Below are 19492 nucleotides of genomic sequence, written 5' to 3' on the forward strand. Positions count from 1 at the left end.
GGTCAAGGGGACAGTGATCACCTTACTGCTAACTGACACAGCAAGAATGTTGGGACACCTCGTTACCGTCTAGCATGGATGCAAGCCTAGGCTCACTACTTGGTCTTTGCTAGCATGAGTGGGGTAGGACAGCATTTTTTTCTGTAGTGTTTGGCTAGAGAAAAATGGTTATCACCTAAAGCTTTTCTGTCTTTCTAGACTTCCTATTTCCTGATCCATTGGTTAATAAGAATAGGCTCTTATTGGGGATTTTTTTGTTTGCTTGCTTGTGTCCACTGGTGTTTCCAGATTGCTGGCTTCCTCACTTCCAAAGAAGCTGATGATATATAGTACAAAGTGACAATCCAGGGAACTCACCATTGTGTCATTATTTGGGTCTTGGGTCCCTGGCTGGTCTGTTATACTTAGGAAGAATAGTAGGGAAAATTCTGTCTACTTTATTTTCCTGGAAGTGGAAGTCAAATACTGATATTTACAAATTTTAAAACATCCAAATTGTTGAATTTTCTTGTCTATGTCTTATGTCCTTTCTTTCCTCTCCACCTACTCAGTGACTAAAGGGGACTTCTCGTAAGTCTGTTTTTTATACAGTACATCTTACCCCTGGGGAAGTAATCATAAAATAGTTGACCATGAATAAGGGGATAGGGGGAGGAATTTTAGCACACACATAAAAGGAAATATGAGGTTAAAAGAATTGGGTCAATATTTTTTAAAATTTTATTTTAAAATTTAAAATAATACATTTTTTCAAATGTATTATTTTTATAACACCTGCAGCAATCCATAAGTTAGGTATTATTATCAGTTTACATTGAAAAGACTGAGGTTCCTAGAGGTGACAAACTTCCCTAAGGTAAGAAGAAAATGTGAAGAGTTTGAGTCAGCTATATCTGTTCCCTTTATTAGGAAAGTGAAGACTTTCTCAGAACCCGTACTGACAGACTTCTACTAGCATATCACTGGTACAATACTATGTAACATGGCCATTCCTCACTGCAAGTAAATCTGGAAAAGCTAGTCAGTGTTTCAAGTGGATGACTATAAGGAGAAGATTGACAATGGCTGTTGGGTCCACCACCCTGCAGGTTTGCCATAATCCATAACTGTTATCCAGGGGCCTCTCCTTATGCTAACTGACCCAGGGAATTCCAGGGAATCTACTTCATTTTTAAAAGGTATATTCAATACACTTTCATATATGGGAACTTTAAAAATATATAATGGGTTGAAAAAAATTTAACTTAACATCTTCCTCACATCTTGGAATCTGAAACTGTAACGACCTATATATGGTAAGGGAGAAATTTTATATTTAACCAAAGAGGACATAAATTTCAGCAGGTTGAAAAGTTTGATAACAGAGTGAGCACCTTGGGCACTATTAAAAGATACCATCTGTATTAGTCAGGGGTCTTTATGAAACAAAGCATATTTATGTATGTGTGTATGAGTGTGCATGCATGCTTAATCATGCCCAACTCTTTGAGACATCACAGACTGTAACCCACCAGGTTCCTCTGTCCATGGAATGTTCCAGGCAAGAATACTAGAGTGGGTTGCCATTTTCTACTCTGGAGGATCTTCCTGATCCAGGAATCAAATCTATGTCTCTTGCACCTCTAGGTTTGGCAGGTGGATTCCTTACCACTGCGCTACCTGGGAAACTATATGTGTGTGTGTGTGTGTGTGTGTGTGTGTGTGTGAGAGAGAGAGAGAGAGAGAGAGAGAGAGAGAGTTATTATGAGGAATATAATTATGGAGGTTTCAAAGTCCCAGACTTGCCATCTGCAAACTGGAAACCCAGTTAAGTCGGAAGCATGATTCAATCTGTGTTCAAAGGTCTGAGAGACAGGGAAGCCAATGGTTTCAGTCTCAATCCAAGGGCAGAAGACCAACATCGCAGCTCAAACAGTTATAGGAACTCTAAAGGCCATACACAAAGATGAATTGACTGCCCTCTTTGTCAGCTTCAGCTCATCTATTGAAATGGGTCAATGTGTTCTCTGGACCTGTCTAGAGTCAAGATGTAAGTTGTCACAAACAGTTTTGTGACAGTGTCACAGGTTCCTGAAGTGCAAGGAAGACCCACAGAGGGAGGGAGAAAGGAAAACATATGCTGTAAACCATGGCCAGAGCTAAGGGCCTTGTTGGTTATGCTTTCCTTCAGGGTCACTTGACATAGAAACTAGTCAAGCTCAGGATTGGAGGAAAATCTCTTCTACTCTATCGGATTGCTAACTGCCCAAGGAGTAAAGCACAGAAATAGCAGGCAAATATAAGACTCCAGATGTTGGTGATAATTGTATTTAACCTTTCCTAAAGGAACATTAAAGAGGCTTTAATACTTTGGGCGCGGGGGGGGGGGGAACCCCTATGTGTGAAAAAAGAAACAGCAATTGCTGACAGAGTCACTTTCCATCTGAAGGAACCACGCCAGAATCAATTTCTGATAGGAGGGAAGGGCCATGAGAGTGCATTGTGGATTACAGTCACGTTCAACATCACATGCTAAATCTCTAAAAGCTTCTCTGGACAGATTGTAAATTACCCTGACCTTAAAGAAAATGTTCACATTAAGGCTTTGGTTTTTATGAACATTCCACCTGGACAGTCTGACCTGGCTTTCAATGAAATAAGAAACGAGCCAAGAAACCAGCTGAGTCACACAGAACCAAGGGTCAGGCTTGGTTGATGATTGATTCAGAATGTTTCCTTGCCACCCATATATTGAGGAGAGAAAATAGCATTATTTCCATAAATGATGACCAAACCCAGGGCTAATTTGGAATGACTACTTGCTACCCTGGGTTTCCCTGGTGGCTCAGGGGTAAAAAACCTACTGCAGTGCAGAAGATAGAGGTTCTATTCCTGTGTCAGGAAGATTCCCTGTAGAAGGAAATGGCAATGCACACCAGTATTCTTGCCTGGGAAATTCCACAGACAGAGGAACTTGGTGTGCTACAGTTCATGGGGTTGCAAAAGAGTCAGACATGACTCAGCGACTACACAACAGTAACAACTTGCCTCACCAAATTTGCTTTGGTTACTGTCAAAAATCAATGTGAGAGGAGAACAAGATGGTGGAAGAGTAAGTGGACGTGGAGTACATCTCTCTCCACAGATTCATCAGGTATACACCTTCAAACACAGAAGTGCTTGCAGAACACCAGCTGAGAGCGAACAGGAGCACCTGACCAGTGAAAAAGAATGTATAGAACCATGCAAAACTTGGTAGGATGAAGGAACTAGAGGAAAAAACAGGAGTGTTAGTAGTAGGACTGGACCTGCCCTTGGCAGGTGGAAGAACTGAAGCAGGGATCCGATCCCCACATAAGGGCAATTGTCTGAGTCAGAGGAGAAACATTTAAGGCTGAGAGTGAAACAGTTGACCCATGGCAGCCTACATGGAATGAGAATCAGACAGTCCTTATTGCAGCCATACATACCACAGACAGGGATGCAGTTGCCCCAGAAGGGGCAGTGGCTGGGAGCTGGAGTTGAGGGATTGTGGAGAAATCACAGGGTAAGGACTGCTGTTGACTGTGGAGAGACGGATCAAGGGGTTGTGAGGGAGGAGATTGTGGTGGGAAATGCCTGTGGCTGAAAGCCAGTCAGCCATGGAAGCAAGGTGATACTGCTTAGCCACGCATAGAGGGTGGAGCTACTACCATAGCCTCTCTCTCCCCACTCGCCATTATCTGGAGCTGAACAATAGAGAGCCCATCAAATGCCTGATGCGCTGAACTACAGAGTAGGACCCCACCCAGGGTGCCACTTTAAGTGCCTGAGGCACAGATCTACAGAGTAGGATCCCAGGCAGGGAGGCCCCTCTATGTGTCTGCTGCTTGGAAAGCAGAGAAGGACCCCAGGCAAGGGAGCCCTCTAAGTGCCTGAATGGGCGGAGCTACGGAGAAAGACTGGCCAGAGAGACCTTCTGATCGCCAGCTACAAGAGGCTCGAAAAAAGACTCTGATAGGGCCATAACTCCTGCGGTGGAGACAGTCCATGTCGCTGCACACTGGACACCACCAGGATCCCTGCAAGCCAAGCACCTGTGCCACCTTCACGCTCAACTCTCACTGGGGCAGAGCTGCCACAGGCAAAATGTCTCACATCTATGCACGAAGGGTCGCTTTGATAGTGTCCAACTCTTTGCAACCCCAGAGACTGTGGTCTGCCAGGCTTCTCTGTCAGGGAGGGGGGTTCTCCAGGCAAGAATACTGGAGCATATTGACCAATACTTGTTGCCATATCTTTCTAGAGCACTCTATTTTCTGTTGCCCTAGCTGCCAACTCCCCTGAGTACCTGGTGCTGCCAGAACCCCTGCAATGCAAGCAGATGTACCACCTCCACACCTGGCCCTCATGGGGGCAAACCCAAATCCTCCAGGGCAGCCTCAGGAGCAAATCCCAGTGGACGACCCACATGCAGAGGTGGAAATAAAATCACAATTGAGACCCAGGGGCAGTGTGGCTAAGGAAGAAGACCCAAAACCTTCCCACCAGCTGTACAAGCTGCAGATAAAATCCATATGACCAACTAGGCAGATTCCGTGTCTATGGAATATATAAAAGGTCATTGAGAGTTCCCACAAAAGAAAACGCACTAGTTCTGATAGCTGTGGACATTGAAGGCAAGAACACACAGAGGTAGGACCAGACAGAATCTGAGCTGCCCCCACAGCAGGTCCAGAGACCAGCACAGTGTTGGAGGGCATCCTAAGGAGGTGAGATGGCCTATGACTCCCAGTGAGGCAAAGGGCTCTGACAGCAGTGACTCAAGAAAAACATTTACTATTCTTATGTTTTGACTTGTTCTGTAGATTCTTTTGGATTTTTTTTTCTTTCCTTTTTATTCCCCCCTCTATTGTCGTTGTCAATTTTATTGGCACTATGAAATCTAACTAAGCTTTTGAGCTTTTTTTTTCCTCAGTCAGTTTTGTGTGTGTGTGTGTGTGTGTGTGTGTGTGTTTGCTGTTGTTATAAACCTCTGCCTCTACATTGGGCTTTTGCAGTTCTGTGTTTTCCTTTGTTTTCTTTTTTAATTTTAATTTTTAAAATATATTATTATTTTTTCTACATTTATTTCTTTGTTTGCCTTTTCTACTGTTCTTTCCTCCTTGCACTTCATTTTTAATGCATATAAATCTTCTTCATCTACCTTTATTTAATTTTGCATATCTATTCTCTCTTTTCTTTCTTTCTTTCCTTTCCTCTCAACATATTTGTTAGCTCTTTTTTCATTGCTTTATTCCTCACTTGGCACCTTGCTTTAGTTTTGTTTTCCAGTTTGTGCTTTAGTTACTTTTGCTATTTACCAGTAAATATAATTTTTTATTTCCTTTGTTTGCCAGGTCAATCTACTGTACTTTATTTTTGTTGGACTGTTTTGACTTTGCTCATGGGTGCATATGTATATGTGTCTATTTCATTATTTTAATTATTATTTGCCTGATTTTGTAACTGCCATTTGTCTGGGGTTCATTTTTGATTTCTCATTTTTGGATATTTGTTTTGATCTCACTTAATACCATAAGGAACCTCTTATGGACTCCTCGTTCCTGAGCAGAGATCAAGCCCTGAGCCTGTGGAGTAGGAACACTGACTCCAAGACCCTAGAAAACCAGAGAACTAACCCTAGGGAGTATCAAATAGTGAGAACTCACACAAACAAAATGACTTGAACACAAGACCCGGCATTATCCAACCACCAGCAGCACCCTGTGCAGGATGCCTCATCTAAACAACAAACAAAATAAAAATACAAACCAAATCATCAGCAGACAGGATGACCACCTCACTCAGCCTTGCCCATCAGAGGAAAAACAAACAAAAACTCAGCACAAATCTCACCCTATACAAGCTTACACAAACCACTGGACCAACTTTAGGAGGGCAGAAACCAAAAGAAGAAAGAATTCAACCTTGAAGCCTGGGAAAAGGAGACTTCAAACATAATAAGTTAAAAAAAATAATGAAAAGGCAGAGAAATTCTTCACAAATGCAAGAACAAACTAGAAACACAGAAGTCCAAATAAATGAAGAGGAAATAGGCAAACTACCTGGAAAAGAATTCAGAATAATGATAGTAAAGAAGATCAAAAACCTGAAAACAAAGTGGAAAAAATCAATTAACAAAGACCTAGAGGAATTAAAGAATAAACATACAGAGATAAACAACACAATTACTGAAATTAAAAGTACTCTAGAAGGAGTCAATAGCAGAATATCTGAAGCAGAAGAATAAATCAGTGAGCTGGAAGATAAAATGGTGGAAATAACTTCTGAAGAGCAGAGTAAAGTAAAAAGAATGAAAAGAACTGAGGATAGTCCAGAGACCTCTGGGACAATATCAAATGCACCAACATTCAAATTATAGTGGTCCCAGAAGAAGAAGAAAAAAAGAAAGTGTATGAGAAAATTTTTGAAGAGATTATAGTTGAAAATTTCCCCAGCATGGAAAAGGAAATAGCCAATCAAGTCCAAGAGGCATAAAGAGTCCCATACAGGATAAACCCAAGGAGAAACATTCCAAGACATGTACTAATCAAACTAATAAAGGCTAAACACAAAGAAAGAATATTAAAAGTAATAAGGGAGAAGCAACAAGTAACATACAAGGGAAACTCCATATGCCTAACAGCTGATCTTTCAGCAGAAACTCTGCAGGCCAGAAGGGAATGGCAGGATATATTTAAAGTACTGAAAGGGGAAAAGTTACAACCAAGATTACTGTACCCAGCAAAGATCTCATTCAAAATTGATGGAGAAATAAAAATCTTTTCAGATAAGCAAAAGTTAAGAGAATTCAATACCACCAAACCAGCTTTGCAAAAAATCTTGTAAAGGGACTTCCATACATTTAACATACAAATGTTAAAGGGACTTAAATAGTCAAGAAATACAAAAGAAGAAAAAAGATCTACAAAATCAACCCCAACAATTAAGAAAATGGCAATAGGAACATATATATCAATAATTACTTTCAATGTAAACAGATTAAATGCTCCAACCAAAAGACACAGACTGGCTGAATGGATACAAAAACAATATCCATATATACGCTGTCTACAAGGAGCCCACTTCAGACCTAAAGACACATATCAACTGAAAGTGAGAGGATGGAAAAATATATTCCATGCAAATGGGAAGCAAAAGAAAGCTGGAGTAGCAATCCTCATATCAGACAAAATAGACCTTAAAACACAGAGGATTACAAGAGATAAGGAAGGATGCTACATAATGATCAAGGGATCAATCCAAGAGAAAGACATGACAACTGTAAATATCTATGCACCCAACATAGGAGCACCTCAATATATAAACACTAACAGACATAAAAGGAGAAATGGACAGGAACACAATAATAGTAGGAGACTTTAACACCCCACTCACACAAATGGACAGATCATCAAAACAGGAAATTAGTAAGGAAACAGAAGTCTTAAATGATACATTAGATGAGATGGTTTTCATTGATATCTTCAGGACATTCCATCCAAATGCAGAAGAATACACCTTCTTCTCAAGTGCACATGGAACACTCTCCAGGATAGACCACATCTTGGGTCACAAATCAAACCTCAGTAAATTTAAGAAAATTAAAATCATATCAAGTATCTTCTCTGACCACAACACTATGAGACTAGATATCAATTACAAGAGAAAAAAACTGTAAGAAACACAAACACATGGAGATTAAACAACACATTTCTAAATAACCAACAGGTTACTGAAGAAATAAAAAAATTCTAGAAACAAATGACAATGAAAACACAACAATTCAAAACCTATGGGATGCAGCAAAAGCAGTTCTAAGAGGGAAGTTTACAGCAATACAGTCCTACCTCAAGAAACAAGAAAAACATCAAATAGACAACCTAACTTTACACCTAAAACAACTGGAAAAAGAAGAATAAAAAAAAAAAATTAGTAGAAGAAAAGAAATCATAAAGAAACGAGTAGAAATCAATGAAAAGGCAAAGAAAGAAACAGTTGTAAAGATTAATAAAACTAAAAGCTGGTTCTTTGAGAAGATAAACAAAATTGACAAGCCTTTGGCCAGACTCATCAAGAAAAAAAGAGAATAATCAAATCAACAAAATTAGAAATGAAAAAGGAGAGGTTAAAACAGACAGTGCAGAAATACAAAGGATTATATGAGACCATTATGAACAACTATATGACAATAAAATGGGTAACCTGGAAGAAATGGACAGAAATGAACTTAGAAAAGTTCAACCTTTCAAGACTGAACCAGGAAGAAATAGAAATTATGAACAATCCAAAGACAAGCACTGAAATTAAAGTTGTGATAAAAAATCTCCCAAAAAACAAAAGCCCAGGACTAGATGGCTTGACAAGAGAATTCTGTCAAACATTTAGAGAGGAGCTAATGCCTATCTTTCTAAAACTCTTTCAAAAAATTGCAGAGGAAGGAACATATCCAAATTCATTCTATGAGGCCACCATCACCCTGATACCAAAACCAAAGACAACACAAAAGAAGAAAACCACAGGCCAATATCACTGATGAACATAGATACAAAAATCCTCAAAAAAAATTTAGCAAACAGAATTCAGCAACACATCAAAAAGTTCATACACCATGATCAAGCTGAGTTTATTCCAGGAATGGAAGGATTCTTCAATATATTCAAATCAATCAATGTGATACACCATATTCACAAATTGAAAGATAAAAATCATATGATAATCTCAACAGATGCAGAAAAAGCCTTTGACAAAATTAAGCACCCTTTTATGATTAAAACTCTTCAAAAAATGGGCATAGAAGGATCCTACCTCAACATATTAAGGCCATATATGATAAGCCTGCAGCAAACATTATTCTCAATGGTGAGAAACTGAAAGCATTACCCCTAAGATCAGGAACAAACAAGGGTGTCCACTTTCCCCACTATTATTCAACATAGCTTTGGAAACCCTAGCTACAGCAATCAGAGAAGAAAAAGAAGTAAAAGGAATCCGGATGGGAAAAGTAGAAGTAAAGCTCTCACTGTTTGTAGATGACATGATACTATACATAGAAAACTCTAAAAAATATTGTCAGAAAATTACTAGAGCTAATCAGTGAATTTAGCAAAGTTGCAGGATACAAAGGCAATTCGCAAAAATCACTTGCATTTCTGTGTACTAACAATGAAAAATCAGAAAGAGAAATTAAGGAATCAATCCCATTCATCATTGCAACAAAAAGAATTAAATATCTAAGAATAAACTTACCTGAGGAGACAAAAAAAGAACTTTACACAGAAAATTTTAAGACACTAATGAAATAAATCACAAATGACATAAATAGATGCAGAGATATTCCATGTTCCTGGGTAGGAAGAGTCAATATTGTGACAATGACTATACTACCAAACACAATCTACAGATTTAATGTGATCCCTGTCAAATTACCAATGGCATTTTTCACAGAACTAGAACAAAAAATTTCACAATTCATATGGAAACACAAAAGACCCCGAATAGCCAAAGCAGTCTTGATAAAGAAGAATGTAGCTGGAGAAATCAAACTTCCTGACTTCAGATTATACACAAAGCTACAGTCATCAAGACAGTATGGTACTGGCACAAAAACAGAAATATAGACCAATGGAACAAGATAGAAAACCCAGAAATAAACCCATGCACTTTATTTTTAACAAAGGAGGCAAGAATATACAATGCGGCAAAGACAGCCTCTTCAATAACTGGTGCTTGGAAAGCTAGACAGCTACATGTAAAATAATGAAATTAGAACACTTCTTAACACCATACACAAAGATAAACTCAAAATGGATTAAAGACCTAAATGTAAAGCCAGAAACTATAAAACTCTTAGAAGAAAACATAGGCAGAACACTCAATGACATAAATCAAAGCAAGATCCTCTATGACCCACCTCCTAGAGTAAGGGAAATAAAAACAAAAGTAAACAAGTGGGACCTGATTAAACTTAAAAGCATTTGCACAGCAAAGGGAACTCTAAGCAAGGTAAAAAGACAACTCTCAGGATGGGAGAAAATAATAGCAAATGAAGCAACTGACAAAGGATTAATTTCCAAAATATACAAGCAACTCATACAACTCAATGCCAGAAAAACAAATAACCCAATCAAAAAGTGGGAAAAAGACCTAAACAGACATTTCTGCAAAGAGAATGTACAGATGGCTAATAAACACATGAAAAGATGCTCAACATTGCTCATTATCAGAGAAATGCAAATCAAAACTACAATGAGATATCACCCACACCGATCAGAATGGCCATCATAAAAAAGTCTACAATAAATTCTGGAGAGGGTGTAGAGAAAAGGGAATGCTCTTGCACAGTTGGTGGGAGTGTAAATGGATACAGCCACTATTGAAGACAGTATGGAGATTCCTTAAAAAAAAAAAAACTAGGAATAAAACCACCATATGACCCAGCAATCCCCTCCTAGGCGTATACCCTAAGGAAATCAAAATTGAAAAAGACACAGGTACCCCATTACTCATTGCAGCACTATTTATAGTAGCTAGAACATGGAAGCAACCTAGATGTCCATTGACAGATGAATGAATAAATAAGTTGCAGTACATATACACAATGGAATATTACTCAGCCATAAAAAGGAATGCATTTGAGACAGTTCTGATGAGGTAGATGAAACTAGAACCTATTATACAGAGTGAAGTGAGTCAGAAAGAGAAAGAGAAATATTGTATTCTAACACATATAAAGAATCTAGAGGAATGGTACTGAAGAACTTGTTTACAGGGCAGCAATGGAGAAACAGACATAGAGAATAGATTTATGGACATGGGGAGAGGGGAGGAAGGGTGAGATGTATGGAAAGAGTAACATGGAAACTTACATTACCATATGTAAAATAGATAGCCAATGGCAATTTGCTGTATGGCTCAGGAAACTCACACAGGGGCTCTGTATCATCCTAGAGGGGTAGGATGGGGTGGGAGATGGGAGGGAGGTTCAAAAGGGAGGGGATATACGTATACCCATGGCTGATTCATGTTGAGGTTTGACAGAAAACAAAATTTTGTAAAGCAATTATCCTTCAATAAAAAAATAAAAAGGAAAAAAATCAATATGGGACTTCCCTGGTGGTAGAATGGATAAGAATCCACCTGCCAATGCAGGGGATGTGGGTTTGATCCCTGGTTCTTGAAGATTTCACACACCATGGAGCAACTAAGCCCATGTGCTGCAACTACTGAAGCCTATGTGCCTAGAGCCTGTGCTCTGCAACAAGAGAAGTCACCACAATGAGAAGTCCATGCACCACAAAAAAGAGTGACTCCTGCTCACTGCAACAAGAGGATGCCAGCATGCAGCAAGGAAGACACAGAACAACCAAAAATAAATAAATTAATTTTTAAAAAATCAGTGTAACATTTGGAGCTTTCTTTCAGCTTTCAAAACTACAGTTGAGAGCACCATACCATCTTTCATTTGTGGCCCAGCTACTGGATACTATATAGGTAGGGTTCTAGATTGAAAACAGCAGAAACTAACTCTGGGTGTGTATTCGATGCATATTGGCTGGGGAAGAAGGCCAACCTATGAGCCTACCAAAGATCTGTGTGTGCAGCATAGTGCTATGGGCACTGCATAGGCATCACAGACCTGCATCCCATCCATTGGTGCTACTGCAGCCCATTACTTTGGACATACACTCTACACTCCTGGATTCCACTGTGAATTATCACCAGCCGACAAGTCTCTCAAGATGCAACTTAGATAGGAACACCTTACAGTTGGTGCTGAGACCACAGGGCCATGCTTGAGTTCAAGCTGCCAGGGGGTGTGCAAGTCCCCCACATACGAAGGACATAGTAGGCAGTCAAAACAACAATGCTAACTGTGGATTTGAGGCCTGGGTCTTTCACATATTGTGATCTTGAGAAGTTATTTAAACTTTGTAACCACCAGATTTCTCAACTATAAAATGGAGATACTTTCAGGATTGTTGGCTGAAGGACCAAACTCTGTGACACATGGCCAACAGCTGTTACTATCCATCAGTTGAAAACTGTCCCAGTCTTAAGTGTCTCCTCCTCCCAGTAGAGTTCCTCAGTCTCCCAAGGGAGCTGGTATCCCACGCTCCTCCTTTTGTGCTTGGTTTTTACCTTCTCTGCGAAGCTCAACACAGGCAGCCAACACTATAGGATAGCAGGAATCTTCACTATATCCCCAGTAGCGCCTAGCAATGCCTTGCACACAGTGGGTCTCTATAAAAAGTCATTGAATTGAAATAGTCAAACTAAATTCTTCATGGCCAACTCTCCATTTAGCAACCTAGATGTGCTAGTGTGTTGTCTAAATTGCTTTTTCTCAACAGTAAAAAAGGAGATGTTTTGTACTGAGAGGCACACAAGCAAAGTTTGGATTCCTCATTCAGCATATTATACACAGTCATGACAAGATAACCCTTAAACACATCCTTTAAAAGTAGCCATGCTACAAGGCCCCCTCCAGCCAACTACTAGCCCCCACCAAGCATGCAGAATCACATTCCTCAGGTATCCAGCCCCACTCCCCTGCCCCGGCCAATGGAGAACCGCACCTCTCCGAGCAAGTCTCCATTCCTGCACTCTGGGATGAAGATGCAGAAGGCAGGGCCCCCAGTACCCGCCTCGCACATAGCACCTGCTCCTGTGCAGCCCCCTATGATTTGACGGGACATCACCTTCCCACCTGGCTCTGTTGAAGCCACGCAGCCTGTGTTGAAGCAGAGGCGGCGGCTCACAATGAAAGACATTGGAACCCCGGAGGCATGGCGGGTAATGATGACCCTCAAGTCTGGGCTGCTGGCAGAGAGCACGTGGGCATTAGACACCATTAACATCCTGCTGTACAATGACAACAGCATCATGACTTTCAACCTCAGTCAGCTCCCAGGGCTGCTCGAACTCCTTGTGGAATATTTCCGATGTTGCCTGATAGAGATCTTTGGCATTTTAAAGGAGTATGAGGTGGGTGACCCAGGACAGAGAACACTATTGGACCCTGGGAGATTCAGCAAAGCGTCTAGTCCAGCCCCTGTGGAGGGGGAGGAGGAGGAAGACCTTCTAGATCCCAAACTAGAGGAGGAAGAAGAGGAGGAAGTAATTGAAAATGATGAGGAGATAGCCTTTTCGGGCAAGGACAAAGCAGCCTCAGAGAATAGTGAGGAGAAACTGATTAGTAAGTTTGACAAGCTTCCAGTAAAGATCGTGCAGAAGAATGACCCGTTTGTGGTGGACTGCTCAGATAAGCTTGGGCGCGTGCAGGAGTTTGACAGCGGCCTGCTGCACTGGCGGATTGGTGGGGGCGACACCACTGAGCATATCCAGACCCACTTTGAGAGTAAGACAGAGCTGCTGCCTTCCCGGCCTCATGTGCCCTGCCCACCAGCCCCTCGGAAGTGTGTCACAGCGGTAGAGGGCACACCAGGGACAACAGAGCAGGAGGGCCCCCCGCCTGATGGCCCCCCAGAAAAACGCATCACAGCCACTATGGATGACATGTTGTCCACGAGGTCTAGCACACTGACGGAGGAGGGAGCTAAGAGTGTAGAGGCCACCAAGGAAAGCAGCAAGTTTCCATTCGGCATCAGCCCAGCGCAGAGCCATCGGAACCTCAAGATCCTAGAGGATGAACCCCACAGTAAAGATGAGACCCCACTGTGTACCCTTCTGGACTGGCAGGATTCCCTTGCCAAACGCTGCATCTGTGTCTCCAACACCATCCGAAGCTTGTCGTTTGTGCCAGGCAACGACTTTGAGATGTCCAAACACCCGGGGCTGCTGCTGATCCTGGGCAAGCTGATCCTTCTGCACCACAAGCACCCAGAACGGAAGCAGGCACCACTAACTTATGAGAAGGAGGAGGAGCAGGACCAAGGGGTGAGCTGCAACAAAGTGGAGTGGTGGTGGGACTGCTTGGAGATGCTTCGGGAAAACACCTTGGTCACGCTTGCCAACATCTCGGGACAGTTGGACCTCTCCCCATACCCCGAGAGCATTCACCTGCCTGTCCTGGACGGACTCCTGCACTGGGCAGTCTGCCCTTCAGCTGAAGCCCAGGACCCCTTCTCCACCCTGGGCCCCAACGTCTCCCCCCAGAGACTGGTCTTGGAAACCCTCAGCAAACTCAGCATCCAGGACAACAATGTGGACCTGATCCTGCCCACGCCCCCCTTCAGCCGCCTGGAGAAGTTGTATAGCACCATGGTGCACTTCCTCAGTGACCGAAAGAACCCCGTGTGCCGGGAGATGGCTGTAGTACTGCTGGCCAACCTGGCACAGGGCGACAGCCTGGCAGCCCGTGTCATTGCAGTGCAGAAGGGCAGCATCGGCAACCTCCTGGGCTTCCTGGAGGACAGCCTTGCTGCCACACAGTTCCAGCAGAGCCAGGCCAGCCTGCTCCACATGCAGAACCCGCCCTTTGAGCCAACTAGTGTGGACATGATGCGACGGGCTGCCCGTGCGCTGCTGGCCCTGGCCAAGGTGGACGAGAACCACTCGGAGTTCACGCTGTATGAGTCACGGCTGTTGGACATCTCGGTATCACCGTTGATGAACTCATTGGTTTCACAAGTCATTTGTGCTGTACTGTTTTTGATTGGCCAGTCATGACAGCCGTGGGACACCTCCCTCCCCGTGTGTGTGTGCGTGTGAGGAGAACTTAGAAACTGACTGTTGCCCTTTATTTATGCAAAACCACCTCAGAATCCTGTTTACCCTGTGCTGTCCAGCTTCTCCCCGGGAAAAGAAGTCTCTCCTATTTCCTCTTTCCTCCCCCTTCTGGCCCCTTCTTCGCCCTCACCTTTCTATTCCCTGTCCTCACTTTACTCCCCTCAGGACCCTGCCCTATTTGAAAAGACAAAGCTCTGCCTACATAGAAGACTTTTTTTATTTTAACCAAAGTTACTGTCGTTTACAGTGAGTTTGGGGGAAAAAAAATAAAATAAAATGGCTTTCCCGGTCCTTGCATCAAGGGGATGCCGCATTTCATAACTGTTTTTAATGGTTAAAAAAAAAAAAAAAGGAAAAAAGTACAAAAAAAACCCCTGAAGGACAAAAAAGGTGACTGCTGAACTGTGTGTGGTTTATCGTTGTACATTCACAATCTTGCAGGAACCGAGAAGTTTGCAGTTGTGGACAGACCCTGTCCGCTGGAGAGGCCTGTGCAGTAGAGTGTAGACCCCTTCATGTACTGTACTGTACACCTGATACTGTAAACATACTGTAATAATAACGTCTCACATGGAAACAAGAGAAACGCTGGGTCAGCAGCAAGCTGTAGTTTTTAAAAATGTTTTTAGTTAAACGTTGAGGAGAAAAAAAAAAAAAGGCTTTTCCCCCAAAGCATCATATGTGAACCTACAACACCCTGACCTCTTTCTCTCCTCCTTGATTGTATGAATAACCCTGAGATCACCTCTTAGAACTGGTTTTAACCTTTAGCTGCAGCGGCTGCGCTGCCACGTGTGTATATATATGATGTTGTACATTGCACATACCCTTGGATCCCCACAGTTTGGTCCCCCTCCCAGGTACCCCTTTATAGTATGACGAGTTAACGAGTTGGTGACCTGCACAAAGCGAGACACAGCTATTTAATCTCTTGCCAGACATCGCCCCTCTTGGTGCGATGCTGTACAGGTCTCTGTAAAAAGTCCTTGCTGTCTCAGCAGCCAATCAACTTATAGTTTATTTTTTCTGGGTTTTTGTTTTTGTTTTTGTTTTCTTTCTAATCGAGGTGTGAAAAAGTTCTAGGTTCAGTTGAAGTTCCTGATGAAGAAACACAATTGAGATTTTTTCAGTGATAAAATCTGCATATTTGTATTTCAAACAATGTAGCTAAAACTTGATGTAAATTCCTCCTTTTTTTCCTTTTTGGCTTAATGAATATCATTTATTCAGTATGAAATCTTTATACTATATGTTCCACGTGTTAAGAATAAATGTACATTAAATCTTAAAAAAAAAAATAAATAAATAAATAAAAGTAGCCATGCTGGAGATTGACATACAACCTTGCCATAAATCTAAAACAGCTATTTCCACTTTGATTACTGATTCCTGAGTTAAGAACTACAGGAGACAGATGGGTTACATTTAAGGACAAGTGATAGAAAACTCACCTGTTTTTAAACCCAAAAATCCCACTAGAGAGGGAACAGGTTCTCATCATAAGTACAAAGGAACTGAGGTGTTTAGAAGGAACAGCAGATTCACTCCTAGTGTGTGTTCATTCCAAGAGGAGAGAGATGCTGTTAATATTTTTTTACTTCTTTTTGTTTGTTTGTTTATATTTTTATTTCTCTTGGGTATATACTAGGTGTAGAGTTGCCAGTCACATGGTACTTCTATATTTAACCTTTTGAAGAAACATTAAACTATTTTCCAAAGCGTTGCACAATTTTACATTTCCGCCAGCATGGCAACAGGGTTCCAATTTCTCCACATTCTCGCCAACACTCGTGATTATCTATCCTTTATTATTTTAACCATCCTCGTGGATGTGAAGTGTTTTTAAGAATTAGTTTATTTATTTCAATTGAAGGATAATTACTTTACACTATTGTGGTGCTTTTTGCCATGCATCAACATAAAGCAGGCATGGGTGCACGTGTCCCCCCATCCTGTACCCCCTCCCACCCCCCTCCCCACCCCACCCCTCTGGGTTGTCCCAGAGCACTGGCTTTCAGAGCCCTGCTTCATGCATCGAACTTGCACTGGTCACTCAAATAGCGGAATTTGCATAGATTTAGATGTATGATGCAGTTTCACTACATAGTCACAGGCTACGGAACTCACTTTATCTTAACTCCCTGTTGAATCCTATTCAGGGTTTTGTTGTACACACTAGCCTTTCAGCAAATTGCAAATAAGAATGGCAGGGAATAAGACAGAAGAGACAGATTTGATCTGAAAATGTTCTAAAGCTGTGTTAAGAACCCTCTTCATGGTAATCCTGATTATTGAAAGACATGGCTAAATTTCTTAGGCTTCCTGCCTTCTCCCCTAACACCAAATACAAGATTGATGTTCCTCCTTATCCAGGGTTCTTAGGGGCTGTGAATAGCTTGCATCTCTCATTGGTGTCACATGGATGCCCTCTTACCACTGCCATTGGTCCCAGGTGCCTATGGGAATACGACCTTCCTTGTCTAGGGCACAGGGGTGGAGCCTCCTGCGTAAGCACTGCTGGGACCTGTCAGGTGACCACTGCACTGTATCCGTCATTCTTTACTTATTCACCTGTGGCTACAAGTCACTAAAATCTGCAGCTAGTCCCCAACTCTTTCTCCTGTAATTGGATTTATAATGAATCCAGTCTTCCTGGGTTTGGGTTTCTTTAAAACACAGGCAAAACTACTGTATAGAATCCCTTTAAACAGTGCTCACCCTGGATATGTTTGTGAGGACAATGTTTTTATTATCACAGTAAGCTCAAGACCTTTAGAATAGGGATGGTGTCTTTTCTACCTAGATCTAGAACTCTATATGATTCCTAGCACAGAATAGGTCACCAAGAAATACTTGTTGAATTTGCATTGTCTATATATACTGTAGGCTTGGTGCTTGAACTTTTTAATGGGTTCCATGAAGTCTTAAAACTGTATGAAAAGTATATACACATACACTCTTTTCCCTTTAGGAGAATATTCCATCCTAATCTGGGAACACAAGTGACTTCTGTGAACACTTCCCTCGTATACTGATCCAGGTGAGGAAGGCAGTAGTGTTGGAGAGAATGGAAGGAGAACCTGAGACAGATGCTTGAACAGAGGTTGTTGGAGAGTCAAGCTGAGAGATGCAGGGAGAAAAGAGGCACATGAAGGAATGTGGGAAGGGGAAAATTCTTGCCAAATATGTCAAAACGTTACTCTGCTACAGCACTAGAGATGGGGTCAACTTTCAGAAGCACTGTAAAGGGCACTCTCTCACCTCCATTGAGAGAGGAAATGTGGTGTGTGCTCCAGGCCACTTCAACATACACCTCTTCTCTCCACTGTAAATCAGAATGACTTACCATCATTATTGTTTTTCATACTCAAAATGCCTTCGTTAAGACCCAATTATAAAATCGCTCAAGGCTTCTGGTTTCTGTTAATAGCAAGCTGGTATACTCAGATAAAAACTCTTGATGAGAAAAGAACAAATACCATATATTATTGCATACATATGAAATCTAGAAAAATGGTACTGATCAACCTATGTGCAGGGCAGGAATAGAGACACAGGTGTAGAGTACAGACGTGTGCGCACAGTGGGGGAAAGAAAAGATGGGACAAATTGAGAGAGTAGCATTGACATGTATACACTACCCCAATCATGTGTAAAATAGATAGCTAGTGGGAAGTTAAACACAGGGAACTCAGCTTGGTGCTCTGTGACGACCTACAGGGGTGGGATGGTGGGGAGGGGGGGTGGGAGGCAGGACCAAGAGGGAGGGGCTATATGTATACTTACGGCTGATTTACGTTGTTACATGGCAGAAACCAACATATCATTGTTAAGCAATTATCCTCCGATTAAAAAAGCAAACAAAAACAACCTTGGGTAAATATCTGAATGAAAACCTCTATCGAAATGGTAGGAAGAAAGACTATGGGATGATCAGAACTCCTAAGATCATCTGCCAATACTGCTGTGACCAGTAGGAACTAGATGGGCACATGTCAAAGCCTGAGACCCACCAAAACTGAAAAGTCTTATAGGACACTTTCCCCAAATCAATACACACAGATTGAGGATAAACCAAATATAAATCTGCCTCCTCCTACCCATCAGCCTCAGGGGACTGCAGGAAAACCTACCATGGCTATAAGCAAGGCAAAAGAATTAAAAAGAAAAGGAACAAAATGTCTTCAAGAAGGAGTAGCCACAAAATACCCTATTGTGGATTTGTACTGTGGGTACACTTGACCTGGGTGGGACAGAGGCATTTAAGTCATGAATTTGGTGTGAATAGATCTCAGTTGCTATCGGGTGCATGGCAAAACCAAATAAAGCCTCTCTGAAGGGGATGCATCTAAACTAGGCTTCAAATATCCCCCTAAATAATTTAAAGATGGGCTTGCCTGGTGGCTTACAGGTAAAGAACCTGCCTGTCAATACTGGAGATGAGGTTTCAATCGGTGGGTTGAAAAGATCCCCTAGAGAAGGAAATGGCAAGCCGCTCCACTATTCTTGCCTGGAAAATCACATGGACAGAGGAGCTTGGCGGGCTAGAGTCCATCGGATTGCAAAACAGTTGGACACAATTTAGCAACTAAACAACAATTTAAAGGCAGTGACTAGTTATCCATTGGAAGATAACTAAGTATCAAGGGAACAAGAACCAGCAAAACAACAGAGAGAAGAAATAAACCCACACATACTTCTGCTATTAAAGCCAGATTTTAAAAAAAGCTAGGCTTCCATGTTTATGAAAATAAATAATAACCATGAAAATAACTATACAGAGACTATGAAAAATTATGTA

General features: G+C 41.7%; 1 pseudogene; it reads left to right on the forward strand.

Moving 5' to 3' along the window:
* The first annotated feature begins 12495 nt into the window (after positions 1-12495).
* Positions 12496-15982, forward strand: LOC139034798 (AT-rich interactive domain-containing protein 1A pseudogene; annotated as a pseudogene).
* Positions 15983-19492: the final 3510 nt, after the last annotated feature.

Source organism: Odocoileus virginianus, chromosome 4 (genome assembly GCF_023699985.2).
Source record: "Odocoileus virginianus isolate 20LAN1187 ecotype Illinois chromosome 4, Ovbor_1.2, whole genome shotgun sequence".
NCBI lineage: Eukaryota > Metazoa > Chordata > Mammalia > Artiodactyla > Cervidae > Odocoileus > Odocoileus virginianus.